At 37.5% G+C, this 13,738-nt stretch overlaps 1 protein-coding gene across 3 annotated transcripts in view; it reads left to right on the top strand.

Annotated features, from left to right (window-relative positions):
• Nucleotides 1-13,738, top strand: part of eya (eya transcriptional coactivator and phosphatase 2) — a 162,813-nt gene that overhangs the window by 131,673 nt on the left and 17,402 nt on the right. The gene's annotated exons all lie outside the window — the stretch shown is intronic.

Below are 13,738 nucleotides of genomic sequence, written 5' to 3'. Positions count from 1 at the left end.
GGTCCGGGACCATCGACTTTACTTCCTTTCCGAAGGAAGACGTGACCAGAGATTTTTATGCCTCAGAAAAATCCCACCGACCTCGGCTGGGATTGAACCCAGACCCAGCAGTCACGCTTACCACTACACCACCGGCGCTGGCGACCTCATGCATGTAACAAATGAAATTTTGATTGCCTTTCTTTTTGAACACGCCGGTGAAGTACGCAGACTCCTCCCATCATGAGTAGTTTGCTATCAAGTAGCGACACTGGCTCCTCTCCTTTTGTACTCTCTGTACTTTAAGTCTATACTCTATGTACTCTGTATTATTTAACGGTTCGGACGATTTCGAAGATGTCGCGCAGCAGGAGAATGCAACGATGAGGGTTTCTCAGTTTATGAAAGTGAAACGGAATAAATTCAACCCACCGATAAGACTACAAATACCTAGAACATAATTTATTTCCCTAACAAATTATTTGATTTTTGTATCATTTTGATGTATTTAGTGACAAATTGAATGGGTTAATCATGGGTTACTCTATATAAATTCTATTCTAACTCTTTTCTGAAATGAACTTGGGGCCCTAAAAATGGCCGGTTTGTTGCGTTGGTGATAAGTTTTAACCCCCGAAACCTACAGAGTGCGTCCTTGTCGCTTCAGAATGTAGACGACATCCATGGCCGTGACGGTTTTGCGCTTGGCGTGTTCAGTGTAGGTGAAGGCATCACGGATTTTTCTAGGAACACCTTCAGTACACCTCAGTACGCTTGACACCACCACGTCGAGCCAGACGACGGAGGTCAGGCTTGGTAATATCCTGGATGTTAATACGCAGAACTTTCCGATGACGCTTGGTGCCTTCTTTTCCAAGAGCTTTGTCTCCCTTGTCATTTGTCGTTGAACGGATGAATCGAAACTAAGCCAAAAGCGTAGTTAGCAACCTGTTATATAGACAACCAGCTCTGCCGGAACCATATTTTCTCGCTTCCCATTGGCTACATACAGTCATGATGATGCAGCTTTGTCGATATTGGGAAATTCTGCGTAATAACATCCAGGGCCTGCCATCCGTCGTCTGGCTCGACGTGGTGGTGTCAAGCGTATCTCCGGTCTGATCCACCAGGAAACCCGAGGTGTGCTGAAGGTGTTCCTAGAAATTATGATCCGTGATGCCGTCACCTGTACTGAACACGCCAAGCGCAAAACCGTCCGACAGTCTACGCTCTGAAGCGGCAGGGACGAACTCTGTATGGTTTCGGAGGTTAAAACTTATCACCAACGTAACATTGGTGGCCCTGAAAAGTTAGAAGTAATTTCAGAAAAGAGTTTGAATAGAATTTATTTAGAGTATCCTCTGCTTCCAAGTTTGGTTACAGGATTACAACTCTGGAGAGCAGCGGCACCGGTGGTATAGTGGTAAGCGTAATTACCTCTAACTCAGGTATGCGTAATTACCTGGGTTCAATCCCAGGCGGCGCCACTGGGATGTTCTGAGGCATAACATCTCTGATCATGCCTTCATTTGGAAGGGAAGTAAAGGCGTTGGTCCCCGGTTCATGAGTTGATAGGTAGGGTTCAGGTGTGGGTAGCATTGGTGCTCAGCACGGAAAATAAATCCAAGGAAAAAACGGAGAACATTTTATGTTCTGAATTGGCAGCAAAATGTTCCGCAATTGCATCCTCCCTATTCGTACACGCCCGAAGATCAGAGGCGAATGTCACTTCGACTTGTTTCATCTAGAAACCATTATCTGATGACGGTGTTGGGGAAGCAGCACATGCATGTACGTAATTGGTGGATTTGTTAGTTATTTTGAAGCTTTTGGACAATGCTTGAAATTTACCACTTTTTCAATAGTTTTAATTGAAAAATCAACAGTCAATATGCGTAGAAATGTTTCTGATCGATTGGTGATAGAATGTTTGAAATTGGTCCAGTGGCAGCTAAGTTATTAACGTTCAAAATCTTTCATAATTTCATCTTTCGGTTTTCATAAAGTGCACCCCCATCTTCCCGAAAGACGTAGTCCTACGTCAAAACAAATCGCTATTTAAATACCGGGTTGCCAAACAAGGCATTATTCACAAGCAAGCAAAAGTCACACTGAGTTAAAATTTGGCGCATAATAAGTGTGTAGAATGACCACCCCTTGTCACGAGCTCAATCTCTCAACTTGCCATGTATATTGCTGATATGTGATTTCCCTTTCACAGACTACAAAGTATAGTACCTACCCCTGGAAAAATGTTCGAACCATGATTTATGCAATTAGATTTCCCATCCAGGGGTGGAGCTTGGCAAGTATTTTTGTCGTAATTTGCGATTGATATCACAAATAAGAACAGCGTGCCATCTGCAGGAATGTTAGCGCAGAAGCTGAATTACTATAGAGTTTTGATCGAAAATCTGAATTAAAGGGAGTTACCATCAGTGTTGTCAAAATCATCAATCAAATGATATTTTTCCGCTCTCATATGCTCTTAATATCACGCGTGATATTGGAACAAAATAACATGCTTGATATTGATTTTACAAGCTCCTTTGATATTGCGAGACTATTCACAACTTGCAAAAATCAAGCTGAGAGTTGACTCGACACAAAAATGATTCCTTTGCACATCGTTTTATTAGAAAGAGAAAGTATAGAATTCTATCTCTTTTTACTGTTCACTCATGGCAGACACGAAGTGACTGCTGCCAGCCATTATGGAAGTTTCGGTTGCGTTCGGGTGTAAAGCAAAAATCATGAAACTCAATGATCTGACCACAGTTTGTTGAGATTTGCAGCTGGTGAGTTTTGTTAGCTTGATATTCCGGTCTGCGATGTCACAGCTTGCAAAATCAACCACAACTGTTTGCTTGTTAATTTTGGTCTACGAAAATCAAGCGTGATCTTGGGCATTGGTTAGATTTGATTTTTTGATATTTACCCAACACTGGTTACCATAATAATGCTCCATAACCTTGAAAATACTGGACTAAGAATTTTGATTTCTTCAGCAATGTTGTTTTTTGACAGTTTCCACAATTTTGCTAAAGACAAGATACCCTTTCATTCGATATTAAACGGAGATTTTCATTGAAATATTCCTCAAAGTTTCGATGAAACTATTTTCCGAATTCAATTTTCTTTTAGTTTCCTCGGAATTGCCTTGAAATTCTCCATAATAAAAAAAACCTATGGAAAGATTCTTTGAATGTGCAATGCAGTGTTGACAAAATCATCAATCAAATTATATTTTTCCGCTCTCATACGCTCTCAATATCACGCGTGATATTCGAACAAAATATCATGCTTGATATATATTTTACATCAGTGTTTACTCGGCTGTCGACAAAAGCAGGCCACTCTCGATGTGTGCTACGCGATCGTCTGTTTTCTCGGCAGCAACCATTGTGTGGTCCTCCTCATTGTTCTTCATCAGCAGTTCTTTCGGTCGATGCGTCGTCGACTTTGGAAAGCAACCGTTTCGTGATGAGTGTGTGAGTGCTGACCACGTTTTGCGTCCATTGCTGCAATGGACGCGCTCTGACCCTCGTTGGCGTACAACAATTTGCCATACAATGAAACCACTGGAAGCGGCTCCAGTTCTGATGGAGGAGGCTTTTTGGATAGCGGAAGATAAAGTGTTTATTGTGTTGTACCTTTTGACTATAGTTTTAAGATCTATTGTATAGTGACCAAGAATCCTCGGCTCTGTAAAGTTAATTCGGTTGAGCCTTATCAAATAAATTAATAAACACAACAATATATTTTACAAGCTCTTTTGATATTGCGAGACTATTCACAACGTGCAAAAATCAAGCGGAGAGTTGACTGGACACAAAAATGATTCCGTTGCACATCGTTTTCTTAGAAAGAGAAAGTATAGAATGCTATCTCTTTTTACTGTTCACCGATGGCAGACACGAAGTGACTGCTGCCAGCCGTTATGGAAGTTTCGGTTGCGTTCGGGGTTAAAGCAAAAATCATTAAACTAAATCTAACCACAGTTTGTTGAGATTTGCAGCTGGTGAGTTTCGTTAGCTTGATGTTCCGAGCTGCGATATCACAGCTTGCAAAATCAACCGCAGCTGTATGCTTGTTGATTTTTGTCTACGAAAATCAAGCGTGAGCTTGGGCATTGGTGAGATTTGATTTTTTTATATTTTCCCAACACTGGTTCAATGATTTTATTTCAGATTTCCTTTTGAATCTTACTCCTTCCCTTTCTACTCACATTGAAAGTCTCCTAAGAATTCATTGGCATTTCACCTCACATATGCCTTAGATTTCTACGCATAATTTGTTTGCAAACTCTTCTGAATTTATTTTCCGAATTCCTTTGGAGATGTCCTGGAGTTATTCTTAGATTTAATTGTAATCCTCCTTTTAGTAGTTTAAAAAAAATAGTCCAAGTACTTATGCCCCGGATTCGTTTTCTCCCACAAACTTTATGAAATAATCCTCAGAATGCCCTTGGAATTTTCCTCTGAAGTTCACAGGAGTTGTGCTCCTCAGAAATTCCTTAGAGTTTCATTGAAATTTACTTTTAATTCATTTCAGAGATTTTTGAAATTCTACTCATCTTGTGAGAGATGCTCTAGGTGCAGCCAACAACACAAAACATCGGAGTGTACGTCAACTGTATTGAAATGTGTTAATTGTTTGAAAATGAATAAAGAACGTAAAATGAACTTGGACGTCAACCATGCCGCATTTAGTCCTGAATGTTTGCTCTATAAAAGACTTTTTGAACAGAAGAAAAGCAGCTTGCGTTTCAATAAATAGCAGCCAAGTTCCAGGAATGTGAATCAATTCGATTTTTTATACTTGAATATTGCGGGGTTGTCAACAAACTACGTAGCATTACGTCAGATTGTTGAGGAAAAACGTCCTCTTTTAGTTTTCTTATCTGAAACTCATATTGTAGAAACTGAAGCTTTTGATCAGTATAGTATTCCGGGATATATTGTTGCTGCTTGTTTATCACATTCTAGACACACTGGCGGTGTTGCTATTTATGTCAAAGAATCAATTCAATTCGACCTTCGAATCAACGAAGTTATCGATGGTAACTGGTTCTTGGGCATTACAGTTGTGCGTGGCATGAAGATGGGTAATTATGGTGTTTTGTATCATTCTCCCAGTTCTAGTGACCAGCGTTTTGTTGATGTTTTAGAGAACTGGCTAGAGACATTCCTTGATTCAAGTAAATTAAATATATTAGCTGGTGATTTTAATATTAATTGGCGTGACAACCATAATTCGAATCATTTGAAGCGTTTAGCTGATTTTTTCAATTTAAAACAAACGGTAGATGAGTATACGCGTATTTCCAGGCACAGTAGAACTTTAATTGACCACGTTTATTCCAATTTTGATTCCATTTGTTCAGTTCCGGATGCTGATTTGAAAATAACCGATCATGAGACCTTAGTGATTAATGTATTAGATAATATCAATAATAACGATGACTTAGTCAAATTGAAGTGCTGGAGGAAATATTCGAAACAGGCTGTTTCAAATCTTGTTGAGAGAAGCGTGGATTTTCCATTCGCGGCCGGTAATTTAGATGAATCTGCAGCTGTTCTAACTAACACTTTGAAAACGTGTACCAATCAATTAGTTGAGCAAAAGTTTGTTTCTTTGAAAAACTCGAACAGCTGGTACAATTTGGAACTTTTGCGTCTTAAACGTAAGAGGGACAAATGGTACAAAAAGTTTTGCAGATCAAATAATGATAATCATTGGAATAGGTACACAATCGCGCGTAATAAATATTCACAATCGATAAAACAAACTCGTTGTGAATATGTCCAGAGGAAGATTGATCAGCATCAAAACAACAGCAAAGAGTTATGGAAAATTTTGAAATCTTTATTAAAACCTAGTAATTGCAAACCGCGGTCCATAACTTTTAATGGCACATTAGAACAGTCAGAACCAGTAATTGCATCTATGTTTAATGATTATTTTGTCGAAAGTGTTTCATTGATTAATCAATCCATTGAATTGGTCGATGAACCTGACGAAATAAAACAGCCAGTTAATAGTAGTTGTAGATTTGAAGGTTTTCACCAAATTACTTTAGATGAACTTAGAGTTATTTGCTTTTCATTAGGAAAATCGGCTGGAGTAGATAATGTTAATTCTAGAGTTATTCAAGATTGCTTTCATGTCATTGGCCACATCTTGCTGGACCTTATTAATGAATCTTTGCAGACTGGACATGTGCCACAAATTTGGAAGGAATCCTTAGTGGTTCCTATTCAAAAAGTTGCTGGAACGATTAAAGCCGAAGAGTTTCGTCCCATCAACATGTTGCACACATTAGAGAAAATTTTAGAACTTGTTGTTAAAGGCCAGCTGTTGGAGTATTTGAATAGCAACTCTTTGTTGATACCAGAACAATCAGGATATCGGGAAGGTCATTCCTGTGAAACTGCGTTGAATTTGGTGTTAGCAAAGTGGAAAGACAACTTGGAGCGTAAAGATACGACTGTTGCTGTTTTTTTGGATCTGAAACGCGCTTTTGAAACAATTTCTAGGCCCTTACTGTTAAGTACAATCAAGCGCTTTGGAATTACGAGTACTGCTTATAGATGGTTTGAAAGCTATTTATCTGACAGAACTCAACGGACTGTTTTTAATGATTCTGTTTCCAGTCCCGTGGGGAATAACCTTGGAGTGCCCCAGGGAAGTGTATTAGGGCCTCTTTTATTTATTATGTATATTAATGATTTGCGACGCGTTTTACGATTTTGCGACATTAATCTTTTTGCAGATGATACTGTGTTATTCATTGCAGCTAAGGATTTAGAAGTTGCCGTCTCACATTTGAATGAAGATTTGCGTTCTCTAAGTAGATGGTTGAAGTGTAAGCAGTTGAAATTAAATACAAGTAAAACTAAATTCATGGTAATTTCGCGGAACCGAGTAAATGATAATGTCTCCGTGGTAATTGATGATGAGGCTATTGATCGCGTTCGGGAGATTAAATATCTTGGCGTGATTATTGATGACAAACTTAAGTTCAACTCTCACATTGACAATGTCATCAAGAAAATTGCCAAGAAGTATGGAATTCTATGTCGACTGAAAAACGATTTAACTATTGCCAGTAAAATACAGCTATACAAATCAATCATCTCTCCTCATCTAGACTTTTGCCCATCCATTTTATTTCTAGCCAATGAAACACAAATATCGAGATTACAGCGTTTGCAGAATAAAATAATGCGTTTGATTTTGCGATGTAATAGATTCACTTCCTCAACTTTGATGCTGGACGCTTTAAAATGGCTGTCAGTGAAGCAAAGAATAGTTTATTTGACTATGGTGTTCATTTTTAAAGTAGTAAATGGTTTGCTGCCTCGATATTTGTGTGATCGAATTGAAAGAGGAAGTGATTTTCATAGATATAATACTAGAAACGCGGATGAAATAAGAACACCACATTTCTTGACTTGCGCTTCACAGAATTCATTGTATTTTAAAGGAGTAAATGTTTTCAATTCGATGCCTAGACATATTAAACGTGCAACAACATTAGCAGAATTCAAGAGACATTGTATTTCACACGTTAAAACTGTCTTTTGAAAAGTTATCCAGTGATTTTTTTTTTTTTTTTATGAATGGACGAAGTATGTATCTTGACAAAGTTATTTATAACGGATTATTTTGTATGGATAGCTGTCATAACGACTTTTTAATAATTATTGTAGCACTGCAAAAACTATTTTGTTCGCCACGATGGTGATGATGGATTTTTTTTTATATTTGAATTAAAGTAGTAGTTAAAAAAAAAAAAGTAGTAGTCTACAAAGGTTTGAGCCTCGCGCGCGTATTACGGATATAGAGGACTGAATTTAACATTTGATAAAAAAAATGCAACTTTGAAGCTTATTTGGAAGATACTTTGAGTTAGTATTAAGTTTTCTGGCTGAATGTCGGGGGTTCGTGAGCATTCCTGACATTGCTGAAAATTATAATAGCATCATTGCGGGGTTGCTAGTGTATAGGATGCTTTGTTGATTGTTCATTAACTCTTGATTGCTTGTAATACTTATGAATATTCTAGGTGGACAAAAAGGCGAACTAAGAGGTGGACGCCTAAGCTTTTTCACATTTATGTATATTGCTGTGAAGCAACTGTAAAGTCTAGAGGGAATTTATATCTGTAACTGTAACCAGCTCGTTTTTGTTTGCTAACCTGGTTAAAATGTTTATATTTAATTATCTTAAAGATAAATCGTCCAGCTCAAACCTTTGTAGGGGTAAGAGGTGGGACCATCATCATCATCAAAACTTTCAGGCTTTACATCAAATCGGAAATTCTTCAGAACTACCTTAAATGTAGATTACATTTGATGTTTTTCTGAAATAAAAAAAAATCACAGAACTCTTTCTCCACTAGCTTTTAAAACTGTGCATGGAATTTGACTCCAGATTCTTGAAATATTATAGCTTTTGAGCCCAGAACTAGTTCAAATTTAAAATTTGTAGGAAATATGCATGTCTCAAAACAAAAAAAAAATAAATCATTTCAGCCTCTGATTTTTTTTATTTATTTGTTACTGAAGATTAATCCACTGTCTATAAAGTTCAAGGTGTGAATGAAAATATCGAGATTGTTGTTTAAAATTCATTATTTTTTTTTTAAATATTCTTAGAAAGAAAGTTATTAAATTCTCTGAGACTTTCAGATATTTTTTAAGAAAATTAAATTTCCTGAGGATTCCCGGTTTTCCTGGTTTTTGAAGTTAGAATACCATGGGTTTGGGCATAAACTTTCTATTGAATCTTTTGCTTTTTTATGAGATACTAATTGAATAAGTCTAAAACATCAAACATGTTTTTGGTGTGACAAAAAAAAAAGGTGTGACTGATTTGCTTCTCTTAGGTCACTTTTTAGTCTCTATTGACGTAGGACTACGTCTGTGATTTCTATATGGAGGTACACTTAGTGAAAACCGAAAATGGAACATGTAACAGAATTATGAAAGATGTTGAACGCTAATAACTCAGCTGCTTCTGGACCAATTTCAAGAATTTTATCACCAATCGATCAGACATATTTCTACGCATCTGTTAAATTTAAGACTTTATCATTTTCGAAAATTGCACGAATGTGCAACTGTTGCTATGATAGTTAAAATTATCATCGATTGTCCACGAAAAGCGAATTCCCTAACACAGATTTCAAAGTTGAATTCCATCCGGTCTCAAACGGTGTTTATTCAATCACCGCGTGGTGAGTGTGGTGTTCTCCAGCCCACAACGAAAGGCTGCCTGCAAGCAGCGACCCCCATGCGCATCCATAGAAGGTGGAAGAAGCCGCACAGCTATTGATCGGAATCAGTAGCTCTTCGTGAGTCGCTGTGGGCCATCTATGTCAAGCGCGTCATACTAAAGAGTATAAACAGAGAAAGCCCCGCTCAAATTCCTATTCCTACACAAAAGTTAACAAATAAGATTTATTATATAAGAACACGTAAGACCTACGTCCCCATTGCGAACAACCCCATAGGGCTGTCCGTTGTAGTTTTTTGGTCACTTATTTCATCAACATGGCCACTAAAATCACTATTTTTGACAGCAGTGATTGCTACCAGGCCTGATCATAGCATGCCAAATTTTCGCTACGTTCAAATTGTAGAGGATGTTCAGACAAACAAATCCGGAGTGATTTGAGATTTGGGTGTAATTGTATTTGTAAACAAACAGGTCAATCGCCGATTTCTCGTGAATAAAAACTCAATCTTATATTTATTTATTTTATTTATTTATTTATTTGTCGTCAATCAGTGTAGACCGTTTTACAATTGTTGTCTTAAGAGCTATGTTTACAATTTTCCTTTGTTTATATTTTTTATAATACGTCTTGAGAACAAGTTAAAACATTACTTCTAGCTGACGTTATGCAAGGAATTAAAATATTGCTTTGTCATTGTAAAGTCAATGTTATCGCAGTGCTTATTATATGTATCCATCATTTGGTTCAAGGGTCCAAATTTGGCATAATTCGTACGATGACGATTTGTAGCAAATATATTTCTATTTCGTAAATGCCTAGATGGTGTATATAAATTTAAGGATGACAATAGTTCTATAGATTCAATGCGATGTGATACGATATCGTTTACGAAAGAAATCATAGCAAATTCACGACGCTCTTTTAATGTTTGGATATTTATGAGCATACACCGAGCTGTGTAAGATGGCAGAGGAAATACAGTCCAACCTAACTTGCGGAGTGCATACAATAGAAACTGCTTTTGAACGGACTCTATTCTTTCTTCGTGTGTGATTGAAAAGGTGACCAAACTATGCTGCAATATTCTCATATCGATCTTACATAAGCAATGTACAATGTTTTTATCGTATACGGATCGTGAAAGTTATAGCAGAAACGTTTTATGAAACCAAGCATGTTGTTAGCTCTGTTAATAATTGTGTTATGATGATCGGTGAAAGTAAGTTTTGAGTCCAAAATAACACCTAGATCCCTGACTCTATCACACTTTTCTACGATCTGGTTTCCTAAAGTGACTGTTTTATCGGGTAGCTTTTGTTTTCTACTAATGGTTATGGAGTTACATTTTTTTATATTTAATTGTAGCAGGCTTTTTTGACACCAAGTATGGAATATTTGAATTTCCTCTTTGAATGTGATGATGTCTTTGGCATCTTTTATTTCCAAAAAAAAGTTTAATGTCGTCAGCATATATTAAAACTTTCAATTTCTTAATAATGAAAGATATGTCATATGGGAGCCTTGAGGAACTCCTGAAGTGACATCAACGGGATTTGATGTATTTCCTTTGTATTTTACTATTTGATGGCGGTCAGTTAAATATGATTCAAGCCACTTGAGGAGTGCGTAATGAATTCCCATTTTTTGAAGTTTAAAAAGAAGCATGGGTATGTCAATTCGATCAAACGCTTTTCTGAAATCTGTATACAACACTTCTACATGGTTTCCGTTATCCATTGCATTCAACGAATAATTAATTAATTCGAGCAAATTCGTAGTTGTTGAACGGCCATAGTAGTTATTCTGTTTTTAATTTGAAGAAAGAGTTTTTCATTTAACAATCGCCTCGAAAAGTTTCGGAATGCAAGAGATAATAGCTATACCACGATAATTACGTATGTCGGATTTTTTGCCCGATTTAAAGATGGGCACTAAAAACGAGTTTTTCCAGTTTTTCCAGGGAAGTTTCCGGATTCCAGTGACATATTGAAAATCCAAAATAATGGAGCAGTAAGTTCAGTTGCTAAAGCTTTCATAAAAACTGGCGGAACACCGTCAGGGCCAGGACCTTTAGATGCATCTAAATTGTTTAAACCCTTTAAGATATCATGAACCTTGATTTGACTTACGCTGATGTCACTTGAAAATTCTGGATAAGATTCAAAATATTCACGGTCACGGTCCTCTTCTGAAAACGTAGTATAGATTTCTTGGAAGAAATTTGCAAACAAATTGCATATATCATCCGAGTTCTCACCTACCCTATCGTCCAAATGCATCTTTGATGGAAAATTATCAGATTTTAATTTGGTTTTCACATAATTGAAGAATTTCCTAGGACAAGATTTTATTTAGAGTTCAGTTTTTAAATTGTACTCCTCAAATGCCATATTCACGGCTAAATTTAACTGATCGCAAATGTCTAAATAGTATGCCAAAGTTTCTTCACTATTATATTTTTTATAAAATTTGTGCGCTTTTTGCTTTTGATTTTTTTTAAATTTTTCAGTTCCCTGTTGTACCAAACCGGATGTTTTGCATGACTCTGACGTCTTCTTCTTTTAGTTGGCTCTTCTTCAAGTATTATTTGAAGCAACACATTGTAGAATACGTCAACTGCACATTCAACATTTCCTGCAGTTCTTAATATTGCTTGCCAATCGACAATGTTCAATCTATTTCTGATGTTATCATAATTTGCTGAATTGTAATCAAAGATTTCATCAAATTCGCAGTCCTTGGTTCTTTCATTTATGTGAACGAATAAAGAATATTCTATTGCTGTGTGAAACATTTCATTTCTCCATATGGGACTTAACGATTCAGTCACACAGAAATCTTCATAAGTATTTGTTTATAAAAGGTCTAAATAACAATTTTGTTGATTTTTCACATGGTTAATTTGATTAAGTCCTAAATTTGCAATTTTGTCAAAAATGAAATGGAGTGTTTCATTTTCCCCAACGACTGGAAGTAAGATGCTTTCATTGTCCATATCAGAAATAAAGTCAACATTGCGTTGGTTAAAGTCTTCATATATATGTACTTTTACTTCAGGGGGTAAACTAGATAAAATTTCTTCCGCTTTTCCAAAAAACTTATCATACGTGTCCTTATGAGCATTGTTCGGAGGAAAGTATACCGAAGCATAGACATGAGTTTCATCTGCTACTTGCGCTTTTACCCATGTATGTTCAAATTCTTTAAATTTAGTAGCCATAATGATTTCTGAATTCAATTTGGTCGAAATAGCTATTAATACTCCACCTCCAGATTTTTTTCCAGACCATTGAAAATTGCGGTCGTCTCTATAAACGTTATAATTGTTACCAAAAACTTCTTCACTTCTCACACTATTTTCGTTATTTTCTTCCTCTATGGAGCGTGTCAGTTTTGTAGAAAAAACGAGTGCCTCTCCTTGATGTAGAGAAGTCGTCAAGTCCTGGATAATGTCGGGGTCTGCCGGATCATTGTCTTCCTCCAAGGGGTGCGTCAATTTCGTACAAGACACGAATTCCTGCATACACACGCCTCGCATGATGCAGTTGCAGCCATCCCGTTATGCAAGTGCGCTGGAACGGTACGTAGGTAAACATCGCACGCCGGGTAGGGGTTTAAGATTTCCCCACGTTGGAATTGCATTGTGGGTTGATAGTTAGCCTGCGGCGGTCTGGAAAACCGATCTTTCCAGTACACACCGAGTATAAACAAACTATACCAAATGATAGAGGAATCATACCTCTACCTCATAGTGTTATTAGTTTTCAAAATTGAACTTTTATTCGCGATAAATCGGCGATTGAAGTGTTTGTTTACAAATACAATTACGCCCAAATCTCAAATCACTCCGGAAGTCTTTGAAACTAAAATGAAAAGGACAGGCTCTATGGAAAAAAGCCATTTCGGACCACAGTGCATGGTGGCACACACTATACACCTGAACGGTGGGAGACGCCGCAAACCGCACGACCACGTAGCCCACTATGACGATTAATGTTTGAAGTTTCAAGATTTCAATGAAATATTGCGGCCTCGCCCTGCAGCGTGAATCACTCATGCCCGTTACTCTTCACCCGAAACCTCCTCCAACCACCGGAAGCCCATCCAGAAGCCAGCTCAGAGTCACCTTTTGCTACGCTTCGCAAATTCAATCAGTATGGGAAAATTTATTGTTTGCGGCTAGGCAAGAATCACCATCCGTGAGCAAAATCGGCGGATACCAGCGGCTAAGGACGCAGAAAAAACTAAAATGTGCTGATTGCAGTTGACCACGGTTTGCCGGTTTGACGAAGTGCAGATTTGTGTACTGCGTAAGGGAACAAGCGCCGAAGGAAGTGCAACGGAGGAAAATGTACCGTTAGGAATGTCACGTGGCAACCGGCTAACATAAAATCTTGCTGGAAAAGTAGATCAAGTTCAGCCACTGTCATGTTCTTATTAGCAGTCTTAGCTTAGTCGCAAACTGAATTTTTGTTCGCAGTTGCAATAAGTCAGACACTCACTTTGGAAACG

The sequence above is a fragment of the Ochlerotatus camptorhynchus genome, unplaced genomic scaffold (assembly GCF_037179485.1).
Source record: "Ochlerotatus camptorhynchus isolate MF236.1 unplaced genomic scaffold, CSIRO-AGI_Acam_v1.1 ptg000024l, whole genome shotgun sequence".
Classification (NCBI taxonomy): domain Eukaryota; kingdom Metazoa; phylum Arthropoda; class Insecta; order Diptera; family Culicidae; genus Ochlerotatus; species Ochlerotatus camptorhynchus.
The sequence above is the reverse complement of the archived record's forward strand: the minus strand, read 5'-3'. Positions and strand labels throughout refer to the sequence as shown.